General features: G+C 42.5%; 1 long non-coding RNA gene across 1 annotated transcript; it reads right to left on the bottom strand.

The window, feature by feature from the left end:
- Positions 1-369: 369 nt before the first annotated feature.
- LOC136473104 (uncharacterized) lies at positions 370-2509 on the bottom strand. Its single transcript, XR_010762493.1, has 5 exons — positions 2373-2509; positions 1820-1860; positions 984-1720; positions 711-867; positions 370-618 (listed from the first exon to the last, which is right to left on the bottom strand). It is a non-coding gene; the product is annotated as an uncharacterized lncRNA (long non-coding RNA).
- Positions 2510-6024: the final 3515 nt, after the last annotated feature.

Here is a 6024-nt window from a genome sequence, read left to right as displayed (position 1 = left end):
ATATATATATATATATATATATAGAACTACTATCCTGTAGCTGGCTACAGAATAACTTATTCTGTAGCCACTTTGAGTTATGATAATTACTATGTTAATTTACGAGATTATAGTAACTCCTTACTAAGTGGTTTAATATAACATTATGGTAAATATCCCCATGTGTTATAGTAACCCAACTATCGTAAATATGTATTGACATTATGGTAAATTAGTATATAAAATTATAGTAAATAGAGGTGGCTACAGAATAACTTATTTTGTAGCCGGCTACTGAATAGCCTCTCCCTATATATATATATATATATATATATATATATATATATATATATATATATATATATATATATATATATATATATATATATATATAATTCAAATTTGAATCTGACTGCCACAAATATACATATATACATCCACAAACACAAGACCATTATTTAGAACAATCCACTAAAGCAAAGGAAATGTGACCAAGGTCCAGATGAGCACAATGACACAGATAGTGCCAAAGGGCAATGCTGTTGTTGCACTATAAGCAATAGCAACAGTGTTCAAGAAGCAAAATGTCAGGAAGAGAGGTCCACAGAACAGACATCCTGTCAATAGCAAGTTCCTCACCTGTAGATGGAGGCAAAATGCAACATTACTACCATTAAAGAAAATACTATTTCAATTTGGTCACATACACATAAGGTGAAGGCAGTACATACCCAGTTTGTCCCCTCTAGCTGACAATAGAAAGAGGTAGCAATGTATCCAGCAATTCCTGAAGTGAGTGCATAGATGACAACCAATGCAGTAAATAGTGCACCACGGTTGTAAGGGTAGAATACTCCAACAAGTGCAAGAAGGAATATAAAGGTTGTGCTGCAGAGGTGCCACAGAAAAGATGGTTAGATATCTTCTTGACAAAACAATGAGCTGGAGGAATAATTTCAGCCCTGCAAATATTATAGAGAGAGAAAATAGCCACAGTAACTTACAGGACAAATAGTTGAGTTCCTGTGCCAAGAGCAGCGAAAAATAGCGACTTATTCTTTGGGAACCGGAAGACATCACCATGGATATACTTCCATCCAGACTCTTCCTGGTCATCAGCTGCTTCTTCATCATGAGCATACCTTCAAAGTGAAAATGTAGAGTCTAAAGTAAACATACAGATGTATATGCAACTGAATTTAAATAAACATACAGATATATATGCAACTGAATTATATCATGCTAAGTTGTTAACACATTTTGTGCACTATTGGTGAATGACATGATTTCAACAGGACACAACGGATAGGTTCAACATACTTTCTTGGTGGGTCATCATTTGTTTTAAACCAAGCATTTTCTTATTGTAATATGAATTGACATTATTAGAGGACATCATTCAAAAAGACCAATGAGTAACTTAAATTAGGCCAATGCTTCATTTTGGTAAATGGGAGATACGAGTTTGTTGAAGAATGTTCGACTAAGATGAAATCAGTTCCACCCAAAAAAATGCTAATTACTTAATGCATAATATAAATTACCAGCATATATACAAGCGCATGAGTACAGGCATTAAGGATTTTTTACTGCCTATGATATATGGAAAACAAATTCTCCAGTCCAAAACATATAGATATGAAATATTATTTGGTTGGATGTGCTATCCATGAAGTAGCATCAATTAACCGATCCCCATTGAGGACCTCGCTAAGGGCCTCACTCTTCTCCCTCACTTTCTCTGCAGTGGATACAATTGATTAGCATAGTACAGGTTTTGAGAAACTAATCATTGCTAGCTCGGTAATGAGCAAAAGACTTGAAATTAACACCAACTGACCAGGAGAGCAGAAAGGCAGGTCGAAGTAACGATATGTCTCACTGCAAGGAAAAGCAACAATGTAAGAACGGCAACCCATCAACTATATAACCTATATTAGCCTGTACGAGTATTGTTCTCCTTTACCACAGATCCAACGCCTAACAGTAACAGATTCATAGCTCGAGAAATTATATTCGATGCAGACAGGCTGTAAAATTCATAAGTTGGCACATACCTATACAGGCCCAATAAAAAGCAAATTAAACCCTACGAGAAGGTCCTATTAAGGTTACTGAATCAATTGCAATTCCACTCGCTCCCTATTACAGTTTACTGAATCAATTACAATTCCACTCGCTCCCTATTATAGTTTTCGGTTTTGTCTCCTAGATCTCGAAAACCTGTCAGCGTTGACCGAAGTGGCACAAACCGTTGACCGAAGTGGCACAAACCCCACCCGAAGAGATCGAGTAGGAACAATCCACACATCCCACGAATCCAATGGATCCGATCCCTCCCCAGCACCCACGAACCATTAGTCACGACAGGGATCTAAAGGGCGAGGCCTCACCTGGGATTGTGAAAGGGGCCGACCTTGTTGGCATAGAGCGGGACGGGCTCGTTCATCTTGTACCGGTGGTCAGAACCGTCGGCCGCCACGCCGCTGGCCGCCGCGAGGGCGAGGAGGACAAGGAGCACCGCGGCCGCGGTCGCGGCCGAGGTCGGTGAGGCTGCCATCGCTCTCATCGGGCGGCGTTGACGAGAGAGGCAGGCAAGGGTTTGGGGTGGGAGGAGGGACGCGGACACGGGCGGAGAGATCTGAGCGAGGCCTGAGAGTCGCTTGCTGCTTAACAGAGACGGACAAGGAGAGGGTGGGAGGGGAGATCTGAAGGACCGGCCTGGGTCGGGGCGGGTTGGCCTGGACTCCTCGAATGGGTGCGCGAGCTAACCCACGTCTTGGTGCGTCCGTCGGTTCGACACCATCAAGCGGCCTTTTCCCCGTTTCAGATCCTATGCGATACTAGTTGTCCTGAGATGAAAAAAAACAGACACACGTTCATTATTGCCGACAAAAGTTATTCTAGCCCATGCCTTATGACACCAAAAATAGTTTTCTGGTCATATGATTTCTAGAAGGGTGTCTAATCAGAAGTCTAGTTTGCTACCTTACTGGGAGTTCTAGATCCATTAATAACAGAGTTAATGTACAGTGAGATTTGAGCTAAGGTCCACTCCCAGGCCAATATAAGATGCTAAGATATGTATTGGTGCAAGTATAATAGCAGGTTGTTGGTAGGCTGAATACTGACGTGAAGAAGAGAGGAGAGGAGAGAGGGAAAATGGGTTCTAAGTTTATAGCCGACTTTAGACACATGAACAGAGAAATTATGTGAAAGAGATAGGTGGACTATTAAAAGCTCTAGTTTGGTTTTGGCTAATTGATGAAACCCTAAGTGCTAACCTAGTTTATCAAGATGACTATGAGATAGGTAGCACTACTCTAAGTGATGAAGCAATGGCGAAGATCATGACAATGGTGATGGCATGGTGATGGTCAAATGCTTAAACTTAGAAAAGAAGAAAGAGAAAAACAAAAGGCTCAAGGCAAAGATATAAAATGTAGGAGCCATTTTGTTTTAGTGATCAAGGCATTTAGTGAGTGTGATCACATTTAGGATAGATAGCCGTACTATTAAGAGGAGTGAAACTTGTATCGAAATACGGTTATCAAAGTGCCACTAGATGCTCTAATTCATTGCATATGCATTTAGGATCTAGTGGAGTGCTAACACCCCTTGAAAACATTTGTGAAAATATGCTAACACATGTACACAAGGTGATACACTTGGTGGTTGGCACATTTGAGCAAGGGTGAAAAAGTTAGAGTTGAAATGGAGTTGGTCGTGAAAACGCTGGCGTTGGTCAACTAACCGGACGCTGGGTCTGAAAGCACCGGACGCTGGCTGCATACGTCCGGTCGAACTGATAAGACGGCACAGTGCCTAGGGTTAACCACCGGACGCTGGACTGTGTCCGGTCAAGGTGGACCGGACGCGTCCGGTCGAAGAAATACGCCTCGGGGAGCTTACTGGAAACGACCAGACGCTGGGGCTTCAGCGTCCGGTCAGTTTTGCCGGAGCGTCCGGTCAGTTTTGTCGGAGCGTCCGGTTAGCTTCGTAGCCATTGAAATCTGATGAACAACGTTTAAAGCAAGTGATGCGTGGCGTCCATCGGACGACCGGACGCTGAGGGCCAGCGTCCGGTCAGTCTGACCGGAGCGTCCGGTCAGAGCGCGTTTTGCCCAGTGAAGGGGTACAACGGCTCTAATTGTTGGGGCTTCTATTTAAAGCCACATGGTCGGCTCAAGCTCACTCTCTTGCACATTTTCATTGATATAGCAACCTTGTGAGCTTAGCCAAAGCCCTCCCACTCATCTCCATCATTGATCCATCATCATTGTGAGATTGGGAGAGAATCCAAGTGCATTGCTTGAGTGATTGCATCTAGAGGCACTTGGCATTCGTGTTGCACTGCGGATATCGCTTGTTACTCTTGGTGGTTGCCATCACCTAGACGGTTGGAGCAGCGGTGAAGGATCGACACGAGTTGGTGATTGTTCGTGGCCGCCTTCGGTGATTGTGAGGGGAGTTGTACCTTCTCCGGCGGAGCGCCGAAAGGTAACTCTAGTGAATTGCTCATGTCATTGAGTTACCTCACTTGTGGGTCAGTTCTTGTGGTGTCCTATCATGTGGACGAGGTTTGTGAAACAACTCTTAGCCGCCGAACCACCAAGTGTTGGTCGACACAACGGGGACGTAGCGTGTTGGCAAGCACGTGAACCTCGAGAGAAAATCAATTGTCTCTTGTCTTTGGCATTCTCCCGGTGATTGGCTTTATATTCATCTTGTGATTGGTTCATCCCCTACAAGGCGGTATAATTACCCTACTCACTTATTTACATTCTTGCAAACTAGTTGACACAAGCTCTTTACTGTAATTAGAATTGAGAGCTTGCTTTATTACTTACATTCATCTAGTTGAGCTCTTTAGAGTAGCAAAGTTGAGAGCTCTTAGTGAGTAGTTACATAGCAAGTTTGGGTGCCTAAGTAATCATTGCAACTAGAATTGTTAGATAGGTGGCTTGCAACCCTTGTAGAGCTAGAGTAAGTTTGCATTACGCTATTTGTCATACTAATCAAATTGCTCTATTTGATTTGTAGATTTTTAAATAGGCTATTCACCCCCCCTCTAGCCATATTAGGACCTTTCAAGTGGTATCAGAGTCATGGTCACTGTTTGATTAAAGGCTTAACAACCTCGGTGTCAAATTATGGCTCAAGTTGTGTTCAACCATATGGGGGGCAAACCACTATTCTTTGATGACACATGCTATGGTTATTGGAAGAGAAAGATGAGGATGTATCTTGGTTCAATCAATGATCAAGTATGGGAAGTGATCGAGAATGACTATGCCATCATTGATCCCGATGATCCAACAAATCAATATAAGATCAACAAGCAATGCAATACAATGGCTCTCAACACCATATACAATGCCATTGATTCTAAGGTGTTTGAGCAAATCAAGGTTTGTGATAGAGCAAATGAGGTGTGGAAGAGATTGGAGGAAACATATGAGGGCACACCGGCGGTGAAGAGTGCTAAGTTGTATATTCTCAAAGATAAATTGACAAGCTTCAAGATGAAGGAAGATGAGAGCATTCTAGAGATGTTCCATCGATTGCAAGTCATTGTCAACGACTTGAAGGTATTGGGAGAGAAGATCAAGGATGATGATGTCTCCCATCGATTCTTGATGTGCTTACCTCCAAGATTTGAGATGTTAATATTGCTCATCATAAGAGGAGGATTGAAGGACATTACCCCCAACTAAGTACTAGGTGATGTCATGACACAAGAGACATACCATGTGGAAAGGGAAGGGGATGACAAGGAGGACAAGAAGGAAGAAGATAAGAAGAAGAAAAGCATAGCATTCAAGGCTAGTTCATCATCATACAAAAACAAGGGCAAGTCCAAGAAAGAATCAAGTGATGATGAAGATCTAAGTGATATTGATGATGAGGCTATGGCTCTCTTTGTGCGCAAGATGGGTAAGTTCATGAAGAAGAAGGGCTATGGTGCAAGAAAGAGAAGAGATCACACCAAGAAGAAAGAGTATGTGAGAAGATGCTACAATTGCAAGAGCTCCGATCATGTAG

This window comes from Miscanthus floridulus, chromosome 8 (assembly GCF_019320115.1).
Source record: "Miscanthus floridulus cultivar M001 chromosome 8, ASM1932011v1, whole genome shotgun sequence".
NCBI classification, from domain to species: domain Eukaryota; kingdom Viridiplantae; phylum Streptophyta; class Magnoliopsida; order Poales; family Poaceae; genus Miscanthus; species Miscanthus floridulus.
This window is presented reverse-complemented; position numbering and strand designations above follow the sequence as displayed.